At 36.3% G+C, this 27,015-nt stretch overlaps 2 protein-coding genes across 2 annotated transcripts in view; one reads left to right on the plus strand and one right to left on the minus strand.

Annotated features, from left to right (window-relative positions):
- The window catches only part of LOC112051517 (uncharacterized), a 75,038-nt gene extending 48,033 nt beyond the window's left edge, over window positions 1–27,005 (minus strand). Inside the window, exon 1 of the mRNA XM_024090189.2 lies at window positions 26,708–27,005. The gene's annotated coding sequence lies outside the window, so the exon portion shown is untranslated. The remainder of the gene's footprint in view (window positions 1–26,707) is intronic.
- The window catches only part of LOC112051514 (pupal cuticle protein 20-like), a 127,341-nt gene that overhangs the window by 44,674 nt on the left and 55,652 nt on the right, over window positions 1–27,015 (plus strand). The gene's annotated exons all lie outside the window — the stretch shown is intronic.

Here is a 27,015-nt window from a genome sequence, read left to right on the forward strand (position 1 = left end):
GGGGTTAGATTCAAAATATATTGGCGAATAATTTCAAATGCATATGTAAAAAATTTAATGCTACACTGGAGTTTATCCTAATATTTTGTGTTTGTAGGTTTTTTTAGTAAAAATCGGGACCGGAAAAGGACATAGATTAAGTGATTTATTATTCTTTTATGGCTACCTAATGTTTGCTATTTATTACTGGGGGCTTACCACAACCGTTTGCAAAACCATCATAGTACCTGTCCAGTAATGTTGCCTCAGAAAGTGGCAGTTTTTCTGTTTGTGTTAGTGCCGTAGACTCCTTAATGGTACCTCAGTGGCGTCACCGGAGGGCTTGGGCGAGCGCAGAAGCATCGCCTGATGGGGCCCGAAGGCAGAAGCAGAAGATGTAAAGTAAGTGGTACGAATTGAGTGAATGAAATGATCGATGACGTCCACAATCGCTATACGAAGCAATCCTGTGATAATCTTATTAGGTCCTCTGGGTACGAAAATGTCGAAACATTATGTAATCGCTACGGATTTAAAAGCTTGTGGTAAGACCCAAGATTTGTCTAACAGTTAAGAAACAACCGGTTTTTTTATTGAGAAAGAATACATTTGGGATAGGGAACTTAAGCTAACTTATCCTAATAACTATACAAATCATGAACACGTGGAATGGTGGCAAGAATACTGGCTGCATTTCCGCGCTGGACAGCCAGGCTGATTATTTGCGCAAAAAACGAGTCAGGCCTTTTGCACCAGTTAAGGCAATTAACTAGCTGCGGTGAAATTATTCCGAGAAATTTAAATTTAAATTAAGTTTCTTTTTTTTTTTAATTTGTTAGTTCATTTATTTCTAGGTCTGGTATTCACATTTGAAGGGACAGCCCTACTGCATACATTCCTTATACGCATCTGTTGTAAGCTCTTCGTCCCCTCTCTAATATATTATTTACGAAGACTAATCACCGTAAAAGAAAGTCTGTTACGCAGCCCCAAGTTTTAATAATCAACTAAGTATTTAGTATGACCATTGTCCGAAAATCAGTAAACCCCGGTCAAAGAATTATTCTAAAGTAATAAAAATCAAATAGGAGCTATTCTGCCCAAAAATTGACACTGGTAAATGCTTCTTGGCGGTAGAAATTAAATTATTAAAAATAGGTGTTGATGATGGATGTATCCTCGACCTAGACTTCGCACTAGAAAGCGCAGTGTTGGCCGACCCCCCACCAGGTGGTCTGACGACATCAAGCGAGTCGCAGGGATTCGCTGGATGCAGGTGGCTCAGGATCGTGATGTTTGGAAGTCCCTGCAAAAGGCAGTCCTGCAGTGGACTTCCACTGCCTGATACGATGATGATAACTACTAAATTGTATGATAATATTGAGTAGCTACCACTCTACCTTAAATATATTGGTAATTCCTACATAACCGCTGACATTTCACAACTACATCTCTGGAGGGCGTAACTAATTAAAACAGCTAACTTTTAAACTAATATTACAGCAAATATTATAAAGTTTGAACTGTTTTAACGAGATGTGAAAGGTAGGGTTTCATTTTGTTTAATTATATCAATTAGATCGGTATGATTTATACGCGGGTACCGGTTACCGGTCCGGTGTTAAGTTGCGGTAACCGTATATTACTTATTTTATGTGCAAACTTAAACTTCAAGCCTAGATAATTTATTTATGTGGATATAAACTACTGGTTCTGAGAGATTTATGATAGTTACAGCTTGCCCGGTAACATGTGTTAGTGACAAAATACCTTGCGAAAAGAGATTAATATTTGTTCGGTGTTATTTGAGGTAGACAACTTTGGCTAAGCTTTCTAAGCATTGATAAGGAAAATAGCCAGAGTCAATATGAAAGGCAATTTAAGGCCTATTATGCTAAATGTTGGATGAGGAAGGCGGAGGATCGTGTGTGGTGGCGCGCTCTCGGGAAGGCCTATGTCCAGCAGTGGACTATTGATGATGCTAAATGTGGATTTACTCAAGTGTCTCGTGGACTTATCAGAATTTGAAGATTGGTCATTAGGAAGAATAAACGAATTCTATACTAACACCTTTTTTTACATATTTTTTAAAGACAATTTTAATTACATATGCTTTCGAAAATATTTATCTTCTTTACACTCAATAATAAGTAAGCATTTTACTGAAGATTCGGGAACAAGAAGTGTATATCACAAATTTAGTGAAATGGAACGCATCAATACTTCTATACTAATATTATAAAGAGTAAAGTTTGTGTTGTTGTAGGGGGTAATCTTTGGATCTACTGAACCGCTTTTGGAAATTCTTTTACCACTAGAAAGCCACGTTATTTGTGAGTGTCATATGCTATTTTTTATACCTGATTCTTACGGGAACGGGAAATATACGAGTAAAACCGCGATTCGTCAGCTAGTCAATTACAAACCAGACCGAAACATTGTTGCTTTTCCATTAATAAGATACACTAGACTTGTTAATTGAGTCTTAATTTCAATAAATTGGTCTTTCAATCGGAACCTGTTTTATAATTACCAGCTGGTTCTCGGTTTCGTCAAGAGTTGACAAATTGTTTCTATTGACAAATTACAATACCTGTTAGTATTTTAGACAAGAATATTTAAATATGTAGTTCAAAGCGTCAGTTTTGTACTTATTTGGCTCAAACAATAAGCTTCAGAGGGGAAATATAACCAGGATATAGTTTTGAACACCTTAGCCATGGTACTGTGGATGACCATTTAGATTCTGGATATATATGTTGATGTTTATTAGCCATTTTAACGTATGTATCTTTGACGTATCATTATCAACCCATATTCGTTTTACTGATGAGCTCGAGTCTCCTCTCAGAATGAGAGGGTTTAGGCCAATGGTCTACCACGCTGGCCCAATGCGGATTTGCAGACTTTACACACGCAGATAATTAAGAAAATTCTATGGTATGCAAGTTTCCTCATAATGTTTTTCTTTCATCGTTTGAGACACGTGATATTTAATTCCTTAAAATGCACACAACTGAAAAGTTGGATTCGAACCCACACCTTCCGGAATCGGAGGCAGAGGTCACATCCATTGGGCTATCACGGCTCTCATCTTTGACGTATGCTAGTTGACATATACGAAATTCAGATTATATGTAAAAATGTAATCCGGTGCTTACTGGTGGATATCACACAGCAGGTAAATAACATTTTGTCAATAGATTTGATGTTTATTTTAATAGGTTGATAATAAAGATCAAATTATTAAATTAGCCTGCATATAGGAGATATTTCTTCCAGATAGACATACCACGCTGCTCCATTCTCCAATACGTGTTGGTGGGCTTAGTAATAGTGATAATGTAAAATTCTTTAATGAACACTTTCAGAGGTTAATGATAATGACCGTACTCGCTGAAGCACGGGGGTTTAACACCACCAACTTCTTAACTCCGGGCTGAGAAATGTAGCTGAAAATTTCTTAGAAGAAAAAAAAAATGGCATCTTATAGCCCGACTCAGGACTCGAACCATAGATCTCGTGATCTGCTGGCCTATTCACTATTTTGGTCTTTATTATCAACCTATTAAAATAAACATCGAATCAATTCAGACATGTCATTTGCCTACTGAATGATATCCACCAGTAGGGACCGAATGACATGTGTTACATAGAACCTCAATTTCGTACATGTCAACTAACATACCTACCTCAAAGATAGTGAGTGAATTAGCCTGCTGAAGCCACATATAGGTTAACTACTGAGCTAGCAAGGGTTATGAACGATACTAAGTTTATTTTAGGTGCATTTTCGAAACCTCCTAGCATTATTTTAAAGTTATCCATTTTACACTCTAATCTTCTTCAGACTTCCAAATGTTAACTGTTATACCATTTACTACTTAAATATTATTCACATTGACGTGCCCACGACAGTTGCTATCAAAATAGTTACTTTCTATAAAAGGAAATCGAAATTATCTCAGTACATGACATTCCATTTCTCTCTCGCCAGTTTTGATAATTGAACAGTCAGTTTTTACTTTTATCTCGTGATTGCGGCCTACACATTGCAATAGGAATTCTTTACGCTGTACGGAATGCATCAGAATGGCACGAGACCAAACGTGTGTTAGCGTAAACAACATGACTGTACACATCGCATGTAGGAATTCTGTTTTATCTGTACGGAATTTAGAATTACGATCAAATAACTAAGGCGTGTTTAGAACTCTTGTAACTTTAATGTTACAACTTTACTTTTTATAATTGTAACAAACATAAAACTATTTTTATTTCAGTCGTTAATTTGAATTAATTTATTACACTTCATCAGCTAATGGACGTCCACTGTTGGACATAGGCCTCTTGCATGGACATCCAAGTACAACGGTCTCGAACCGCCAGTATCCAACGACTCCCTGTAACCCGATTGATGTCCTCAGTCCACCTAGTAGGGGGTCGACCAGCACTGCGCTATCCAGTGCGAGGTCGCCATTCTAGCACTTTGGGACCCCAACGTCCATCGGTTCTTCGAACTATGTGGCCTGCCCATTGCAACTTTAGCTTCGCGACTCGCTCAGCAGTGTCTTTGGTCCAGAAACTCCAATCATAGCTCGCTCCATCGCCCGCTGAGTGACCACCGCTCCGTTTCACCCACGTGTTTCCCGTTCGCGTAGGAATGTAGGGATAATATATAGCCTATAGCGTTGCTCGATAAATAGGCTATCTAACAGTAAAAGAATTGTTCAAATCGGATCAGTAGTTCTTGAGATTAGCGCGTTCAAACAAACAAACTCTTCAGCTTTATAATATTAGTTTAAATGAGTATCCTTCACTGGAGACATTTATATTGTTGTACAAACTGAACTAGTACACTACTTGTACATATGTATTCTGTGATATTACATATCCATCTCCAACGATGTATATCTAATTAAAAATTTATTAGCTAAGCTATTTATTATCTCATTGCTATATATTCTGCAAGTCTTAAAAATTACTTTATTACGACAGGCTGCCAGTGACGTAATTTAAGATTGATCAACCCTTAAATAATAAAAGCAAAAAGCTTTATTATGTAAACATATACGCAAGTTGCAGTAAAATAAAAGAATGTAATATTACGTGTGTATACTATACACGCAAGTGTAGTACACGCGTAATATTACACGTAAAGGATACAAAGTAAATGTCAATGAGTATAATTTTTATTCGCTTTCTTTGTTTACGCGCTTCTACTAGTACCTGTCGCGTCACAACAGCTTACTTTTTACACAAAGGTCATTGACCTGCGGCTTTAAGGCCCTTTGTTAGTAAACAAAACAATGTAGGATTTGAGAGTAAGTGTGTTTGTGTAAAACTGTTCGCTGTAATGCGAACGCGCAATTTATGAAGATGGGATCCTGTTCTGGCGGTGCGCGCTAATAGAAAGAGGAAATTGAATTGTGACGTGGCATTATTCGTTATAGTACAAGAGCGGATGGCCTAAAACTCGTGATATAATAGCGATTATAAATGTTGTATAATAATTTATTTATTAATATTTATTTATTTATTTATATACATGACATGTGCCCAGAGAAACATTACAGTTTCCCAATTCGTTTCTCAAGCAATCAGGAATAATAATTACGACAATAAATCTTAAATTACAAAATGAATATTAAGCAAACAAAATAAATTAAATTAATAATAATGGTTAAAACTCGAGTGTAATTTTAGAACCGAATGAATTGAGGATAAATTAATAATGTAATGTATTTAAATAGTGAATAGTGAAGCTATCTAATAGTGATTAATTGATTTACTTTTGGTTCTATTCGTGAGAAAATAAATGAATCCAAGATCCAGATTTGCAGAGAGTTTGACTTCGCAATTCCTCAAAAACTGTTAACTTCACATTGATTATTGATCAATGTGAAGTTAACAGTTTTTGAGGATGCTGCCTGCGGTTTTAATGTGAAATATACGAAAAGAATTTTCTGTCAGTCCCTGGGTGACGTGCCTTATAATCGTCGGTTATTGACGCTAAAGTTCTGATTTAAAATAGGCTACCGCACATGCACGGGTTGTTAATTTTTTGAACCCACGCATGTGTGCTATAGAGCATACCTATAAAGCTAGACATTACTCGTAGCATACCTCTGAACCACTTTAAAACCTTTCGTCAACAGCTTTATCTGTGATGTAAAAGCAAAAAAGTCATCTTATACAAAACTTGTTAAGAAGAAATTGACGAGTCTGTTTGTTATTTTGAAAGTTTTAAATCCCAATAACACTGGCAATTTGCAACGAAAGAGAGAGCGATATTTTTGATTCCACTACTATTGGTCGGCTTATCTTTCTCTCTTCCCGAGATATAACGCTGTGCGTTTATAGGTCTACCGAGGAAATTCATATGAACGGCTCAAGTACTTACACAATACTTTCCACCAGCTCTGCGGCTATAGTGACAAGAGCAGCAATCTAATAAAGCGTCCCGTGCACTCGTACGTAGGGCTTACAAAATAATAAGCTTGTAAACACTCTCACTGCGAAACACGCAACACGATTGCTGGAATGCCTTTCCAGTGTAATGTTCTCTATTCCTTGTACAAGTATTGTGTTAGGTGTGGGTACGATAATATTCGTTTTTGGAAATTGAACCTAAGACTTCTGTTCTTAGGTCTGGGCACTTAGCTCTAGAGCTATTGAAGCTATCGTATCTTTATAACTGTAGGGAAATAACTTGTAAATCAAGTGAAGGTTATATTTTTTCTAATACTTGTATTGCAAGTATAGATAGATAGATAGATATACTTTATTCTTTATTTTATTAGCACACCACAAAGACAAACTCAAGTGGAATAAAAACATATTAAGAAGAGATCAGCTTACAAAAGGCGGCCTTATCGCAAAGTAGCGATTTCTTCCAGGCAACCTTCGGTTTAGGTAAGTATGTCATTGTGACATTTAAATTAAATAATGGTTTATTTACTACACTTTGAAAAACTATTACAAAAGGAAAATAGAATTTGGCATCTGTATAAAAGACCTTCGTTATCCTATTTATATATATCTTTTGCTTGAAAACGACATAATTTTAGTATTCGCAGTTTAGTTTTCTCTATATCTCAATGAACTTAATTAACATCGGTCGGAACGAAATCTAGTTTACCGTAGAAGGAGTCAGATCTTCGCCAGTAGCGATATAAATAGCGAACCAGGCTCGCTCGTCTACGGGTACTGTTGCCAAATAGCATACACATTTGCGGAATTCCTTGTATATCTATTTTTTCGTTTTTTTTTTTATATTATACTAGCGGACGCCCGCGACTTTGTCCGCGTGGAATTAAGATTTTCACAAATCCCGCAAGAACTATGGATTTTTCGGGATGAAAAGTAGCCTATGTGTTAATCCATAGTAAAATCTATTTCCATTCCAAATTTCAGCCAAATCGCTTCAGTAGCCGCAGCGCAAAGAAGTAACAAACATACACACTTACACAAAAACCTTGGCCTTTATAATATTAGCGTGATTATATTTCCTAATTTCATATTGGACAACTCAAAATGTCTGTAATAATTCAAAATTGCAGTGCAATGATTTAAAAACTTGAAAGACAATGTTATTTTTCTAATATAACATCTAAAGTAAAAATGAGGGGATTTATAAGTTTGACGTATGTCTGTCTGTGGCATCTAAAAGAAAGGACCGATTAAGATGTGTTTTTTTTTGTTAAAAACTGTGTGTTTTTAGATAGGTACCAACCTACTCAAAATATATTCATATCATGAAAATCCGATAAGCTTTAAAGACAATATTAAATTTTTATGATTGTTTTGTCCGTTCTGTTTCTAGTATAGTGAACCCAAACTTAAGATATTAACTAGTAGAAATACTTCTTTAGCTTACAAGAACACCAAATTTTGCCACACAGCAAGTTAAATAAAAGCTTGTATTTTTTGTCGTATCCCACAAAGTTCATATGATATGGTAACCCTAGCCACAGATGTAAAGTGGACACCAGTTTTAGAAGTGTTCGTGTCTATTTCGAACAAGTGTAAATAAATCTAGATAGTCACTTTCGTCCGCGGTTGTCACTTTCATTGCTCGCTGACCACTGTCGCTCGCCTTGTCCTGCCGCGAGTCGCGACTATTGTGTGACCTTATTAAGCCGCGTGAGATTGCTCTGATATTATATCCATTCTTGTATTAATTATTATAGATCCTGAATCATATATATGTCATACTTGTACATACAGCTCGTGCGGATTAACTTGACTTGATCGAGGAGTTTGTACTATGTTCCTGTGGTTGTGTTTTGTAGTGTCAAGTTAATGTGCACGAGTTATACATATAATTATTTAAAGAACTGGAGTTGCAGATATTGTTATATATGCCAAGAACATAAAAATATTGCCTGGTTTTAGTTTTTTATTAATGTAAATGATTTGAGCTATATTTTCATTAGATGAAATTTTTAAAGTTTCTATTCATTATATTTATACTTCAATAGTTAATTAAAGTTAAAGAGGTCAAAGATTCGACCTCGCCCGTAGGACTGTACTGTGTGATTGTTGTAGACGTACAAGCTTTTTCTTAGCTGGAAGAGAAAGGGGAATATTAGTCATGCTTAAAAGACATGGCTAAAATTATTATTTGACGACCCCCATGGCGCAGTGGAAAGCGCGATGGATTTACAAGATTACGGAGGTCCTGGGTTCGATCCCCGGCAGGGTCGATTGAGGTTTTCTTAATTGGTCCAGGTCTGGCTGGTGGGAGGCTTTCGGCCGTGGCCAGTAACCGACAAAGACGTACCGCCAAGCGATTTATTGTGTCGATTTATCATCCTCCTCCTAACAAGTAAGCCCGCTCCCATCTTAGACTGCATAATCACTTACCATCAGGCGAGATTGTAGTCAAGGGTTAACTTGTAAAGAATAAAAAAAAAATTGGTACCGAAGTTGATAAATGGGTAGGTGACAGAAGTTGGTCGCACTAAATGATCGTTTACTTTCCATTGAGGCTAGGCCACCCGTCACCGGTACCGGTTGGTGTCATTAACATCTGATAATAATAGTAGTTAACCCTACATGTAAATTATTCTACGAGTATTTTTTAGCGGCCCGTGCCACTGGGTTGTTCTTGTTCATTTGCAACAGGTTGCGACCATTTTAACCGACTTCCTTTAAGCCTAGTATAACTCGTGCGCATTAAATTAACACCTGGCTACCAAACAACAAATAAACACACAGTACGAACATCGTTCGTTTTTTTAATCTTTACAAGTTATCCTTTGACTACAATCTCACCTGATGGTTCCGATACGATGTCGTGTACGGTTTCTACACGACATCGTATCGGAACGCTAAATCGCTTGGCAGTACGTCTTTGTCTGTAGAGTGGTAACTAGCCACGGCTGAAGCCTCCCAGCAGCCAGTCCTGGACCAGTTAAGAAAACTTTAATCAGCCCAGTCAGGGACTTTGTCGGTAGGGTGGTAACCAGCCACGGCCAATGCCTCCCACTAGTCAGACCTGGACCAATTAAGAAAGCTTTAATCAGCCCACCCGAAGATCGAACCCGGGACCTCCGTCTTGTAAATCCACCGCGCACACCACTGCGCCACTGAGGCCGTCAATTAATCCGCACAGGCTGTACCTATTCTATGTAAAGCTGTATATAATTATGTCAATCCCCAAACAACAAAAAACTCAAAGATATAGGAGAATCATCTCATCTCATCTCATCACCAATACTGGCATGTTTGATGTTACTGTATGTTACTATTAAAATTAAAAAAAATCACAGGTAGATACATAACTACCGTTAATCGTTCTAAGTTACAGTCGTTAAAATATAGATCAAACTAAACTGTTTAGTCGTTACAGTGTTTGTTTATCGTCATGTTTCTAGATTATACATAACCAGTAAACTATCTAGCTATGCCTTGTGTTCATCAAAGTTATAATTTTCATAAATTGTTTATTAAATTAAAATACGTATCAGTACCTATTTGCTTGTCACGCCTTAATATATTGATAACCTTTAACCATTGTGGAATTTACCTACTAAAGACGTTCGCACAATGTCACAAGATACGCAAGCAGCGTATTTCTAGGCTGGTAAATCTCGGCCGCACGTGTCGATGCTATTATGTAATGTTTCATTATCCTTAGATGTCATGGTACATAGGTAAATCATTGAGTTGTTCGTTGGTTCTGAGTTAAAGAAATATGTAGTATGTCATTGTAGGTATTAGTTTAGATTATAAGGTTGTGTTGGCTGTGTTCGTGGCGTTACCCAATCTGTGGTTCCAACTGAAAATCAGCGCTACGTGTCCAAATTCAAATGGTCACGTAGCATTATGCTGAGCCGGGGCCATTTTCTGGGTTATGCCACACATCGCAGGGTATTGTCCTGGATGTCATGGTGTACTGGAGATATTGTGGTGTGTGGCATAATTTTGAAATAAACGCATTTTTCTTTCTTTCTTTTTTTCTTTCTTCGTATGCGAAAACATAACGGTGTTTATTAAGGAGATATAGGAGGTATTCCGAGTTTTTTTCGCTTCAAAAATGTTCATGTAAAAAATTCAATCATAAAACTGAGTTCGCCGCAAGCGTCTCTTGTGACAGTGTGTATTAAATTTTATCAATATTACTTATTGCGTAATTTATATATGATGTTATTGTACCATGTGCTTTCTTGTTTACTATTAGTTTGATTGTGAGTTTGATCAACTAATTGGTTTGATTACGTGTCTCTACTACGTTTACAAGATGAATATTAATTCATAGAATATAGGGAAAAGTTAAAGTTAAAAGTTAGGGAAAGTCATATTACTAGAGAAATGTTGAATGTGCAAGTGGAAGGACATAAGAGGAGAGGAAGGCCAAAGAAGAGATGGTTGGATTGTGTGAAAGAGGACATGTGTGTAAAAGGAGTGGATGATGAGTTGACGAGTAATAGAAACGAATGGAAAAGATTGACATATTTTTCCGATCGATAAGGGTAAGGAGATGATGATAGGGAAAAGTTGAAATCTCATAAGGAGTATTTAGGATACTAAACATGATTTTTTTTTGAGAAATAGTACAATAAGAAACTTAAGCTAACTTATCCTAATAACTATACATGATTGAATAAAAATACTAAAGGCATTAAGACACACTTTACAATAATCGTCTGCAGTTTATGTTCTTATATCCTTATCCATACTATATTTGACAGAACACAACCCTCCTCCACCATCTGTCAAATAGCAAGTTGACAGAAGACAATAGGGAGTTGTAGCTAAAAATTTACAGCCTACCTACAGCTCGTGCGGATTAACACCTGGCTCTAATGATGTTTGTACATTTGTATATGAATACAGCAGTCTGATATAAATCAAAGAATGCGTCGAATGCTGTGTTGTGCTTCTTACATTACAATGTCATGTCGGCGGATTCCTGTCGCGGCGCCGTAATCGATTCTCACGATTTACTTTTTAGAAACGCTTCTTCATACGCCGTGGAGACTGTAGACGACTAATTGCATGATCTTTGCATGACTGGCGCCGAACGACCTATGATTTAACTGCGCCTCTTTCACAGTAGCATCGAGGTTACGGCTCTAACAACACAATGGTTAATTTACTCATATATTCTGATGTGTTGATTAGTCAAATCTTGATATTAGTTAATACACAATTCAATGAGCGGTTTGTAATTAATATTATTGTTTATTGAAATATGTTGTGATTTTGTCAATTTACATTTTGTACAAGTATAGCCAATCGAAACCCAATTTCAAGCTTGTTTTCTTCATAGAATTTATTATTCTGCAGAAGATAAGATCACGCACAAAAGTCAATCGAATCATCTCTTCCCATATTCAGCTCACTGCTCGAGTCTCCTCTCAGAATGAGAGGGGTTAGGCTTAAGTCCACCACGCTGGCTTAACAGACAGGCTGGCAGACTTCACACACGCAGAGAATTATGCAGGTTTCCGCACGATGTATGAGACACGTGATATTTAATTTTTTACAATGCACACAACTGAAAAGTTTGGAATCAGAGGCAGAGGTCATATCCACTGGGCTATCACGGCTCATCATCGTTTGCTTCACTGCTTTAGATCTGTGCACTGCATCGTGCACAGCAGCGCGACATAGTTCGAAGCGCGGTTTGTGTCGAACCAAAACAAATGCTCGACATCACCGTTACACCACTTCGCGGAATTAAATGAAGTAAAAAAAAAATGACAGCGCGCAACGGTAATCTTTGTCCGCTGCGTAAAAACAAACTACACGGTACAACACCAGCGCGAAAGCTTAAATAACATGCAATCGTTTTGTAAATACAACAAACGTTTACAAAGAATTTATTTAGGTTTTATTTATACTGACAGGTTCACTTCTTTATAGTTTACTAGTAGCCCCGTGACTTCGTCGTTTTCAACCCATATTCGGGTCACTTGCGCTCGAGTTGCAATGAGAAGGGTTAGGCCACCACGCTGGTCCAGACTTTACACACGGAGAGAATCAAGAAATTTTTCTGGTATGCGGATTGCCAGACTTCACACACGGAGAGAATTAAGAAAATTTTGTGGTATGCAGGTTTCCTCACGATGTTCTTAAATGAAGAGAGAAAAACAGAATGTCATGTGAACGAAGTCGCAGACGTCGGCTAGTAAAAAATAAATGAGCGAGCATAATCTGCAGGTGTTGAATCTTTCTGATATCCGCATTGCAATATTATTCGCCCACTCCATTTTCATATCAAAACAAACAACAAAGTCCTTCTGTTGCGGGATGCTTTAAAGGCCAGTAAATATGCTAAAGTCGGTCGGTTGTCTTAACTGCACCCAGATGGCACAGTTCCCAGTGAAAACGGTTTTGGCTTGCCTATGCAGCGCGAGTGGGGAGAATACGCATGGCGCCAGCGTCGCGTCGGCGGCTGCGTCCATCGATACAAATCGTTAGATGGGCCCATCCATACTAAAGAATGCACAAAGGCGTGCACACACATCTCATCTTAGTACGTAACAAGCGCATGCTGTGAGTGGATGTGGACTTAAAAAAATATTCACTGTTTTTTTTTAATTAATCCCTTAATTATTAGCCTTAGTGTTCATTTTGGAAGTGTAAAAACACAAGCCATAACATGAATAAAGAGAAATGTGTTACGAGTGATGACATACTCAATGTTCGAAACCAATGACAATTACGCGACGCTTTGAGGCCCATCTAACGATCTACGATGGATGGCTGCGTCGGCTTAATTGCACGCACTCGTATGTACGTAGTTGTAGGTCGAGATGCGACGTACCTTTCGTTTTTTGAATCATTCATTAGATTAGAATCGATCGCCGCGCCAAAAGGATCATTGGCACTGTCGAACGCTAACGACTCCGTGTGAACTTATGTTTCTTACAAATTCCGCAGCAACTATGGATTTCTCCGACATAAAAAGTAACCTATGTTCTGCTCCAAGGTCCAATTTATCTCTATACCAGATTTCATCCAAATCGGATTAGCGGCTTAGGCGTGAAAAGACAGACAGACAGACGTAGTTTCGCAATTATAACATTAGTATGGAGTGTGGATGAATCGATGACTCAGAATAAATTATAAACTTTGTAGCATCTTGGAAATGTTGCATGTCCAAAAATAATAATTAAAAATGTTCGTTTTTTTTTTGCAATAATATTGTCAAAAAGGATATATTTTATACAAAGGGTATATTTTATCCTTTTTGTTTTTATAAATACAGCTGTGTAAGGTTTTTTTGGGTTTTGGATACGATGGTCTGTTTTTTGACGTTAGAATGTTCAGGCTCAGTATTTTCAAGCGGACGACGTCGCAGGCATTTGCTAGTTGTTAAATAAATATTAAGTAATATCCATCGCAATAAAACACACGTTCCAGTTCAGAATTGGATCAATAGCTTTAAAGGACCGGCGTCGGCGACGCGAAACACAAAAACTGAAGATACGCGGAAGAAATCTTGTTTCTATAAAACATAAGAAAGATCAGTCTCTTCGAGGAATTATTGGCGAACGTTAACGAGTAATATAAACAACAATGATGGGGAAAAAGTGTGCAGTAATGTTGCCATTGTACGTCCGAGCACACCTCAGAGCAAGCAGCGTGGGAGAATGGGCGACCTGCCACGGGAAAATCTCACTCCCATGGCCGTGCGGGGAGAAAAAACATCGAAATCTCAATTACAAATCACGATACGAGAGATAAGAGTTTTCAATATAAAGGAGTGTTGTTTCCATTATCATATTTATTTATAGGTTTATTTATATAACACTAACAAAGATTTGTGATGTGATGACGAATGTGCCGTGATAGCCCAGTGGATATGACCTCTGCCTCCGATTCCGGAGGGTGTGGGTTCGAATCCGGTCCGGGGCATGCACCTCCAACTTTTCAGTTGTGTGCATTTTAAGAAATTAAATATGACGTGTCTCGAACGATGAAGGAAACATCGTGAGGAAACCTGCACACCAGAGAATTTTCTTAATTCTCTGCGTGTGTGAAGTCTGCCAATCCGCATTAGGCCAGCGTGGTGGACTATTGGCCTAACCCTTCTCATTCTGAGAGGAGACTTGAGCGCAGCAGCTGAATATGGGTTGATGACGACGACCCAAAGATTTTATACTATAGATATGATATAGCAAGTCGAAACTGAGGCGGACAAAAGTGGCTAACTAATTGTCTTAATTTCATTTAGTCGAATTGTAAACAACGAAAGCTATTTAAACAAATAATACCTAAATACTGTCTACAATGTCAAGTTGTGTGGTTACGAAGTTTAAAAACTATATAATATACATAAGTATAAAAATATAAGTAAACACAAAATTGCATGTGTGCGCTCTATGGAGTAGCTAAATTCGGATCATATTTTGCGGTGATTTTGTAGGCAATTAACATATCTAATAATAGAAGTCTTTGACACTACCTGTCTGCGGTAACTAGAAATTTGCCGGCCCCCCTTTATTTTAAAAATTAAAACATTTAATTCAACTGACCTAATGTGCATCGTGCAGGTTATTGGAAATCCGTGACCATTAATGAAATCATCAGAAAAAATAAAAAGTACAATTTTATAAATCGATCCAAACTGGAACATAACCTAGGACCTTACCTTAGTTACAAAAGAACGCATACGTAACAGCGCTAGAGAGGTTATTGAACTTGAAACAAAACTTGTATTGAGTAACTTATGATGTTTTTGAGTTTCTAGGTCAGTTTTGGCAGATGCGTTTTTAGGAGTTCTTAATTAAAAACAAATTATAATAATACCCTACAGTTGTTATCTCTCACATAGAATCAATTAACATTCGTCCAATTAACTTCGTAATACACAGAAAATCTCTTTGGCTCGTTTTAATTAAATTGTAAAAATAACCAACCGATTCGCGGTAGTTCATCTGATACTGCTTTCACAGCGCTTTGATGTGGTATTGGTTTAACCATGTCTTTTTAACATTAATTTATCGCGAAAGTAATTAAACACTGCATTTAACTATGTAATTACCAATATATTTTAACAAGCGAAGATTCATCATTTACTCTTGTAGTGTATACATTATAAGAAAGCTGATGAATCTAGAGTAGACATAGATAGCATATATATATAAAATAAGCAAAATTGTGTCGTTTTTGGATAATATGTAAGTAGAAATACATATTTATAGAATAAATATTTCACATGTGTTGTTGTTTATAAATAAGAAATAATTAAAAAATACTCAAGATAAAAAGCGATATACTTTTTGTAATCAATAAATTGTTTTACGTAATCTTATTCATTGATTTGATATTAAATGTAAAGCATTTTTCATTACATAAATAAGGCTACTTAGTAAATAATTAAAGTTTTCCTTACTAAAACGTGCGGGTTAGAAAAACTATCAAGTGATTGTTGGTTATCGTATAGTTAGATATAGAATTAGGGTCATAGTTTTAAATGTGCTGTATGCATTGATATGATATGTTATATTGTCGATGGGCAAAGCAGGACTGCAGAATTTTAAAATAGATAGTTGAAAAAGCAAGTGAAAGTAACCCAAAAATATCAGTTCAAAAATTGGTAATATAAATATACTTACCCACCCGTGTAAAATTTTATTGTATTACGTGATATAACCGTGCAGTGCATTCGTTTTACGCCTCCATTAATACGTAACAAAATGAAGTCGACTTTATTGTAGTATAATTTGATTATATATTATGAATTGAATATTGCCAAGAGTAAAAGCCACATTATGTTACTATCGGCATTATATTGCTAGTCAGATATATGTATATATAATATATACAAATAACTGACTGATATATATGATATAGTATTCTTTACTGAATATTAATGATATATTTTAAATATTTCCAATATATTACTGGTTATCCAACACGGCAGCCTGTATTCTTGTAACCATTCCTCGTGGGCAAGATTGGTAAAGTTAAGTTGTATAGCTAAGTTGTATAGCTAAGTTGTATAGCTAAGTTGTATACTTACGTTTAAGTTTTTTATTGTATTCTATCAATCTTTCTCATTCGTAAATACTGTGTATAAAAATTTCATTTTACTATATTTAAGCAATGTTTTAAATCATGATTTGTATTCCCCTTTCTCTTTTAAGCTAAACAGAAAAATATGATACAAGTAAGTACGCTAATAGTGCTATGAGTGGGGATAGAATCCATGACCTCACTGTGATTAGACTAGCTCTATAAGGCGAGCTGAATAGATAAATTGTATAGATTTGTGTTTAGACGTGTCAATGGACGTTGGGATCCAAAGGTCCTGAAATGGCGATCCCGCACCGGAAGGCGATGTGTTGGTCGATCCCTATTACGTGTCTGACGATGTCAAGCGGGTTACAGGGAGCAGCTGTATAGAATTTCCTAAAAGAGCCTATGTTCATCAGTGGACGTCCAACGGTTGATAATAATGATGAAGGTGATGATTTACGTGGGCCGCACCCCGCACGATTTTATCATGGCTCAGCGGTGGACCTATTGAAGTTTAAGTTGGCTTTCTTTTTGGAACCAAGAAGGAGGTTGAGCGTTTAAATCGTTATCATATTTCATCAATTTATTAGCGCGTAGCATAATGCGGCAGATGTGACCGGCTTCAATTTCACCAATGATAAAGAGCAATAAATGTCGAATGATCATTAATGTAGTGTAACTGGTTTCTTGGCCGCGGGCTATGGTGCCAATGTCAACGGTTTCTTCCGCAATTGCTCTTACTTTCCCGAAAACTACCTACCCACTACTAGTTTTCGTTTTTTAAGTTGTATAATGTGATTTAAAACTATACAGGGTTTCACTAATAAAATGTTACTTGTTATTTGCAAGTAGAGCCGTTGTCAATTGAGTCGGCGGGGCATCACCCATTTCCATATATCTATCTATAGATATTTATTCTTTCTTCTTCTTCTTTCTAGAGTCTCACTTGTCAGTTAGTTAGTAGGCTGACTAGTCCGCGCGTTATCAAGTGAGCCGTGACGTCATAAACGTCCATAGATATAGAGAGATATAAGAAAATGCTTGATGTCTAGAAGATTCAGTTGGTAACGACCATAGATGTAATCTATTGTTCGTGACCAGCTAAATGAAAAAAACAACGTTCAAAGTTCGTTCGTTGTTTTTAACGACTTATTTCGTTATATAATAATTAAAATAATAATATGGTATTATATACATATAAAATATGATAATTATAAATAACACTCGTTTATTAAAATAATATGCTCGTTAAGTATTTGTTACTTTTAAGTAAAAAATATCATCTATATCAATGAATCAATCTATCTATCTATATCATTGAATACATAAATATTTACTAAAAAAATTAAATAAAGATATATGATGCGCGTATGTATTCATTACTCTTCTTGAAGGCTTCTTGATATATTTTCAATATGTTTTAACATGAACGAGTAGATTCAAAAGGGTTGATAAAGCTGAAAAGAAAACTGAAAGAATTATATAGTCGGGTAAAAACAGTAGTAATGCGCAATTATTATTGTTATGAATAAACTATAGGTATGTGCATATGTTCGTTGCATTGGTAATGAATTTCATTGGGAAATATTTTCCATGCAGTGTTTACACATAGTGAAGTTATAGCTTCCCATTGTTTAATTTGACCTACGACCCTTGCAAGCTGCTGCCGCTGATGCCTGCAATAGTTGACTGCCTTCGCTGCGGGGCTCAATGTAAACAGCATGTGTTCGAAAATAAATGTACGAATTATATTGTGTTATCGCCGTTTAGTGTTGGAAATAGTAGTCTGTGACGGATATGACATCGCTCGATCTCGTGTTAGCTTCAGTGTGCTCGTGGCATTCGAGCCGTCCACATCTCTTGTTGTGTAATTCTTTATGGGTTACTTGGGATAGTCGGGGAGATTGACATGAGTGGAAAAGGGGAGTGTTTGATATCAGCCAAAGGATCCTTTAACCCTACACACATCGTTCACAAGTACGTGATTCCACTCAAGGTCATTCTCTGCCATTCTTGGGTGTTATTTTAGTTACAGTTTGATTTGTTAATTAAGTTGTCCTGACAAGTGTTGTGAATCATAACCTTTGTTCGACATTAGTTTTCTTATTTTTGAAATGACTTTTGAGTCCTATAATAATTGCAATAGGTGTATACTAATTGGTATCTGTTACCGGCAATTTGTATAATCCGTTATTCTATATAATGTCTAGGCAATGTATAAAATACTTAAAACTTGTAGACAATGTATGAAATATTATTGATTTAACATATTCTTTAGGTACCTATTCTCTATAATACCTCAGGCTTACCCGGTAATGTATGTATGACGAGAGCAGGCAAGGTGTCGTGTGGGTGGGCATGCAAAACGAATGCATTTAATTTTGTGTAGTTTTCGTTATTTTTTTTAATGCAAATGATATCAAAATTACAAAAATCTATTTATTGCCGGTGGAGTATTAGGTATTTTCTACAATCCCTTGGATTGAAAATTTAAGAAATTTATAGATTACCTAGGTAATGTATGTAATAAACAACCTGAACGCCTCAGGTATCTTATACATTACCTGGGCATTGTATAGAATACCAGAATTACACACATAGCCGTTAACATATCTTGCTAAATCATTATCAACATCAGCTTGTTTGAAAGGTTTTCCGCTAGTTAACACCTACCACGCTGCTCTAATATAGATTGGTGGGTGAATTTAGATGAAGGTAAGCCGTCCCAAAGAAAAGGAAATTCATACAGAGTGATACTAACTCCGGTTTCTCATTTATGAGATACAGTACAAGAATGAATATGCGTAGATTTATAAAGGTAACCCGGCGGGAATCGGCATGCGTGAACTCTTTGCCGCTGGTGTATGGTGGTAATGTTTGAACGATCACTATCAGATGTTAATGAATATTCGGGACCGATTTAACATGGTCTGTGAAGCACTGATACTATGTACCAAGTTTTTAACTCTGCTATTTACTGAGAATTTCTTAAAAGAGAGTTATGCTCAAACCTGTACTCAAACTCTGGACTTCTTGATACGAAGCCACGTATGATAAACATTGGTCCAGTGACCAATGAGAACTAGGACCGGTTAGTGAGGTATTGTTAGGCATCGTATGATAAAATATAAGTAAATTAATAGTTTTGTTTCTGTTTTGTTAAGTATCAGGTAATTTGACTGCGATTGTCGATGGGGCCCAGTTTTTTCCCGAATCTCGTGATGTCATATTATCCGTTGCCCAAGGCTATACCTATCTATTCGACAGTCAATGATTGGAAACTTGTGAATCATTATAATATTATACTAGCGGACGCCAGCAACTTTGCTAGCGTGAAATTCTGATTTTCATAAATCCCGCGGGAGCCATTCCAGCGATTAATCAGAACAAACAAACAGACAGAAAGGCAAAAACTTTAAAAATGCTTGATTGTTTTAGTATCTTGTAAACAACTATACTCAGAGGCACAATTTTTTTTCTTTTTTTTTCAAATCTCGGGAAATGATTTTTTTCGGGACAAAGTAGCCTTTGTGGTAATCCAGGGTATTATTTAATTTCAGCTAAATCGGTTTAATAGTTGCGGCGTTAAGGAGTAACAAACATCCATACAAACTTTCGCATTTATAATATTAGCAATATGGATCCATTGATACTTCAAAGAATTCTTAATAAAAACGAAACTTATGAAACCTAGATAAAAAAATCCATAACAAATCTACCTGTAGGTGAATAACCAGTATACCTACCTAGTTACACGAAAATGAAAACGTGGAGGCAATGTTTATTTTACCTAGTTTCAGATCTCGCTGTTTAGCCGAATTATGCCATTGATCATTGAATGATACAAAATAAATACGGCATAATTAATTAATTACTAACCAATGCGAATAGGGTTTTTATTAATTTACATGAATTAGGCATTTCGTGCAAATTTAATCCGCGTTGATGTTGAACTGGCACGAACTCGACAGTTTACATTACGCGTACAGTACACACCATTGTGTTGTGGATTGTACTACTTATCACTGGAAAAATGTATTCAACATAGCGGTAGTCGCACTATGTATTAACAAAGTGAGGCTACAAGTAGGTGATGTACCTGCGGTGAAACATATCCGACATTTACTGTGGTTATAATGTTGCATTCGCTTTCATAAAGATTTAAATGTGACAGTCCTGTGCAAGCGACAAACGCAACTCGACAAACGCGACCTGACGCTAGGTAAGCGCGACAAACGCGTTCAAATTAATAGTACTTATAGGTTATTCCCCGTGCAGAGGGATATGATGAATGCACGTGTTGACGTATTGTTTTTTTATTCAACAATAAGTTAGTCATTAATTGAATCTTACCTTAAGCCCTAATTTAGGTGATTATGGCGATATTCATCTGCCATCTTATTTTTTAATGATGTCAATTTGGTATCACTAACGTCAATTGTTTTGTACGCCGGTAAATCTAATTAATAGTTTGACAGACAAACCTCACCATTCCACCGGGAGAGGTTATAATTTTATGTATGGTTAATAATGTAACAGACTATTATAATTTTAACTTTATTTGTAATTGTAGAAAGCAATATCTATACTAATATTATAAAGCTGAAGAGTTTCTTTGATTGAACGCGCTAATCTCATTAACTACTGGTCCGAATTGAAAAATTCTTTCAATGTTAGATAGCCCATTTATCGAGGAAGGCTATAGGCTATATATTATCCCCGTATTCCTACGGGAGCGGGAACCACGCGGGTGAAAGCGCGTGGCGTCAGCTAGTTAATTACATTACCTTTTCTGTGATCGCAGACAAATATCGTAATAAAATACGTTATTATTCGAGCATCGAGGTAATTTTATCAATACAATCGAGTTCGATACTAATGGAACTGAGGCAACGTGGAGGTAAATTACAAAGTAAGAGCATGTATGTGACGGCTTGCGGTTCAAACTCACCACCCCTTGTCCTTTTAAGTTAGGATGCTATTGGCGGCCGATAAATCGCATACATTGTTGCTCGGTTTGTTTACTATTTTGTGTCTTACATGTGTCTATCTAAAGTTAAATTCGAATTTAACGAAGTACATCCTTTGTTAAAGTCATTAACAAAGTAGGACGTACTTCGTTAGGTAGAAAATAGTCATGGTCTAAGTCTAAAAATACTTATTTTATTATTGTTGTCAGCGACTTTTAAACAGGCTTATAAAAGCAGGCCCGTATGTGGTTATCCCATGATTTTCTTAAAAACTACTGATTCTATTTCAATGTGGTTTTCATTCAGTTTTATTCACAGCACATAAAGCACTTAAGGTACACTGTTTTATTTAATCACAATTTAAATTAAAATCATTCGATAAAACTGTAAAGCTAAAACTGACCCCTTAAACTGTCAAAAGTGACCGTTTGGCCACTACACATGGACAATTTAACAGTGCCAGTTTTCATACTTTGACGGTCGTGTAACGTAAACGTGAAATTACAAGGAATTGAAACAGCGCCATCTAGTGACACTACTGCACAACTGTTTAAATTCCATATAAATTCCCGTTTACGTTTACGGGATTGTCACAGTATGAAAACATTGAAAACTCCCACTAGGCACACTGTTCGCTAGATTAGTTAAAACTGTACAATTAAAACTGCTGTTCTGTTGCACATGTAAGAAGACTCCCAAGAAGATTTTGTAATCATATTCGCATAGACACTCTGTTTTATATATATATTCTCTATGTTTTGTTGATTACAATGTTTGAAAGGCGCGATATCTGTTAATTTAGTATTCACAGTTATTAAACAAGCAGTAACAATGGCTGCGGAAGTAGGTGGCAACACGCAAGTTAATTTTGTAGGAGGGTCTGCGTACCTACACTCTACACTGTTGATTGACTTGTTACTTCGGAACTTCCAAACAATTTGCACGTAGTTGTGAGTTAGGGCAACCTATATAGACAGCGATCGGTATAGTCGGATGCAATCTTATACCTAATACCTATAGCCTTGCACATTTACATTGCACTTTTTATGCCTGGGTTCGATCCCATCGGGGCAGATAGTTTTAAGGGACGTTGGGTTGGGGGTTTGGAAAATCTTTTCTCTTTATAATTTTGGTATCTAAACACGAAGTTAGTACAGTTACATAATAGTTATAACTCAAGAACGGCTGGACCGATTTTCATGATATTTGATTTATTGGATTTATCTACGTACGGGTTAGCAGCACTACTATTTAGCGTTTTAAATATAAAATAATTTCAGATATTATAAAGATGATCGTCAAGCAATTCCTTAACCCTACATCCTGTAGTCACAAGTTCAGAATTCTGCTCAGAGTTTTTCTCTCTACGACGCAATGGACCCGGCACCCGGACGGTGAATCCATGGAATGTTAAGATATTCGTCTCAATCTACTAGCAAGTTAGTGAGTAAAACGAGTTGTTAGAGAAAACAAATGAAAACTCAAACCCAATTTGACACCCCAATGAAAATCTGGGTGCCTTTATTTATAATTTGCCCATTATGAACAATATGTTAAATTAATTAAAATTAATATGTTTCGAGATCAAAAGTGGTGGCTTTGACTTTAAAACCGGTTGCAAAATGTTTTATTAATTGGTGACCTTAAAAAGTAGAATATTTAAGCGTTCAACTGTCATTTGTGATATTTATGACAATAAATACTTGTATAAAATATCAGCGAAAAAATGCGACCTTTTTTGCACCGCGTTTCCCGAATAAGTTCAGGAATAATGCCTTTAAGATATTTGCTTTATATAGGTTTACTCGCACGCAACGCGCTTGTTTAAAAAATATTAAAAAAAACATATGAATCGAATTGAGAACCTCCCACTTTTTTTGAAGTCGGTCAAGAAGTTAAAGTATTAGCAACAATAATAACCAAAGAGCCGTGATAGCCCAGTGGATATGACCTCTGCCTCCGATTCCGGAGGGAGTGGGTTCGAATCAGGTCCGGGGCATGCACCTCCGACTTTTCAGTTGTGTGCATTTAAGAAATTAAATATCACGTGTCTCAATCGGTGAAAAAAAAACATTGTGAGGAAACCTGCATACTCAATTTTCTCAATTCTCTGCGTGTGTGAAATCTGCCGAAATTGGGCCAGCGTGGTGGACTAACCCCTATGATTCTGAGCGGAGACTCGAGCTCAGCAGTGAGCTGAATATGGGTTGATAATGAACAATCGTAAAACGAGACGTTTCAAAAATGATCCTGGACTATTTTTAAAGTGTTTTGATTATTTAAATAATTAATAAATAATATGTATTATACAAAGTTATTATTTTATAAATATCTTTTTTTAGGTTGTATAATCAGAAAAACTAACAGGTTGTAGACAACAATTACTTCATAGTAAGTTAATATACCTACTATTAATTATTGCTATCGTCTCTTAGGGTTCCGCTATCACGGCTCTGGTAACAATTTACATATCGATTTTTATTCTCTTTGATTTTGGTTACAAATTTTTTACTAGTTTAAATAACATTGTATCAATTATTATCAGAACCAATGTCCTTGTTGCTAAATCCTTAGAGTATTTTATACTCTAAGCTAAGAACCCTTTGGTTTAGGAATCCGATTCACACGTGCCTATTATGGTTTTAATTGCTTTGAGTAATGAGTAACAAAAACTTTCCTCGGCTAAGCGAAAAGGTACTCAAACTAATTAAAATGTAATTAGGTACACAAAACGTAACTGCCTCGTTGGTTTAGTGGTTAGGCAGTGCATTTTGAAGAAGAAGAAGCACTGCGGTGTTTGAGTCCCCGGACGAACGAAGACACTCAAATTAACTATCCCACCGACCATGTAAAGAGTTATTTTACAAGGAAAATGTATTTTTCGAATGACGTCCCACTTGTTTCACAATTAGTGAATAAATTATTGAAATCAAGGTCCGTATCGGTTGCTAAGTACATTAATTAAGAGGGCCAAGCTAGTGACAATAGACAGAGAGCCTGGAAGAGTCAGACATACTTCATATTAAAAAGTTTGTCAGATTAAGATTAATATATACCTCGTATAAGTACGGAAGCCAATTATGGCGTTTAGACAAATCTTTGGACTTGTGTCGCTCTCAAATTCACTAACAAAATTGTCTGCCCTTTTTTGAGGGGGTCGTCCCCGGGGGGGGGGAGGGTTTAAACTCACACATAGAAAATATTTAATATCAATAAATATATACTTTGTCCTTACAATACACACAACTGCAAATTTAAATCATAATACACACACGTGTAATTTTAATTTTTAACACAAAGAAACATCGATTAATTAGACGCAATTTGTGTAAATATTAAACACGTTAGATCGTGATCATATACTTTTGACAGATTTGATTAGATGGGTAATGTCTAGCGGGGTAGGTCCTATGGACCTATGGCAATGGGTCTGAGTGTGGTGGCTTTGGAAGAAGCAGGATTCAAGGGTCCAGACCCTCAATTGTCCAAGTAAAGAGCGTATTTTTTATATTATTTCTCTGCATAATATGAGAAATCCCCAATCGCCAGTCACTTAGTTGTTTCGCGGCAACCCTTTGGAAAAACAAGGTTAATTTTTGGAAAAACAAGATTCTTTTGAAGAGAACTAGAGAAGGATTGCTAAGAAGTTAAGAGTCTGGCGACTGTAGGAATAATTCCTCGTGATAATAACTGCTAAGATATACATTATATACACTATAAATACGACTATTTTGTTCTTTACATATACTCATGACATAACAATGTATGTACCCTACTATGTTAGTTTATTTTATGATATCTACAATAGTTTCTATATTATTTATGTAAACATTCTTACATGCATTTTTTTATTTGTGGGCATCTCAGAAAATGCGTTTCGTTTTCAAACATAGACAAAATGTAAGTTGCCATATGTGTAAAAAAGTAAATAACTACCGCAGACATAATCACCATCTAGACCCCCCCACCCTCATGTCATCAAAAATAAGCGAAGAAAAGACCCCCTCACCCTTCTGTAGTGCTTACGTACGAACAACCCCCTATAGTAGGACCATAGGCTGCCTTTCAGCTTTCCTAAAATGAGGAATGTCTGGCTCCACAAGCTCTCGGTCCACAAGTGCATGAGGCAAACATCCACTGTACTGACACAATATTTGCCCGGCCCAAGTAATCTGGCGCCTCAAGTTGACGGACCTACCGTTATCAAAAGGAAAACACAAGCGGTACTCGATCTATTTAATTTGACACACTAATGCGAATAAATTTCTCATTTAAAGCGATTTTTAAAAGGGTTCTATATTTGAATTATTTGTACGTCCGCAAATTTGAATTGGATGAGGTTTTTGTTGTAAGTGTAGTCAAGAAAAAATATTTTCGAGGAAGAAAAATTGTTGAAAAAATTTCGTTTGAAAAAAATCACAGTTACGTCTAAAAAAATGTAGTGAAAGAATATGAAAATTTACTATATTTAATGTTTAAAACATTAAGGTAGGTGTTTCAAAAACTGTAGTCTAGAGTACATCTGTTGAAAAGGCTTTGTAGCTATCCTGACCTTACTTCTGAGCTGTTGATTTACTTATAAGTAAGTCCTGAATTCAATACATAAATTGAGTGAGTTTGCGATAGACATAAATAGTTTCTAATTTCTAATGCAGTATTAGCATTCCAGAATGATGCAAAAAATATCTTCGAAACCTATCTATATAAACCTAAATATCACATGAATTAAATAAACAAACGTTTTAAAGCGTAAATCAAAAATGTGCGTAAAATATCATTACGTGATTTTAGAACATAAAATAATTTAAAAACCACAGAAAAGTAGGTACAAACGCTAGGAAAGCCTAGAAAAGAGTTCAACGCACGTCATAATTTGTGAAAAGAACAAAAGTTGCGTTTCTTAGGTAACTACTGAGTGTTATTTGTTTTTATTTTAAAATCTTATTTGAATGGTTCACAACCATTCTAAATCCATTGTTAAATTGGATCACGATGGATACGTAATTGGGATATCCGTTGAAAATTGGTTTTCACGGATAATTTGGCGCACTAAAAATTAATTGAATTTTGTGTGTATCCAACGCTGTTTATATTAAAATGTTTTAAATAAATATATAGATGTAATGTGTTGTGGAAACTGATTTTATCGCTCGGCAACGTATAACCTTCAATCTGTAATGCAGTTCATGGCGCGATCTCTTCACGTAAACAAATCAGCTGGACGGCACTCCTACAGGTAAGTGTACTTAAATATAAATTGAAATTCAACGCGTACTCACCGTAAACAGACGGCCGTATTGAAAATGAACCGTACACCTCCAATGTGTTAAAGTCACAAAAACAAAAGTAAACAACACAAAATATCAGAACTGTCCAAGCGCAAAATAAAAAAAAAAGAAAGTATTTGGCGAACTGAGAACTTATCAAATACACCACTTTTACGTTTTGTCGAACGTACGTACTCGTAGTTGCGAGTGAAGTTTCGCTGGAGAGCGTTCGCGAGACGTACAACGCGCTCGGCGGAGTCGAGTCGAGTGAGGCTGAGGCGAGTCGACACTCGAGCCAATGGAGGACGCAACGTATTCGT

This window comes from Bicyclus anynana, chromosome 11 (assembly GCF_947172395.1).
Source record: "Bicyclus anynana chromosome 11, ilBicAnyn1.1, whole genome shotgun sequence".
NCBI classification, from domain to species: domain Eukaryota; kingdom Metazoa; phylum Arthropoda; class Insecta; order Lepidoptera; family Nymphalidae; genus Bicyclus; species Bicyclus anynana.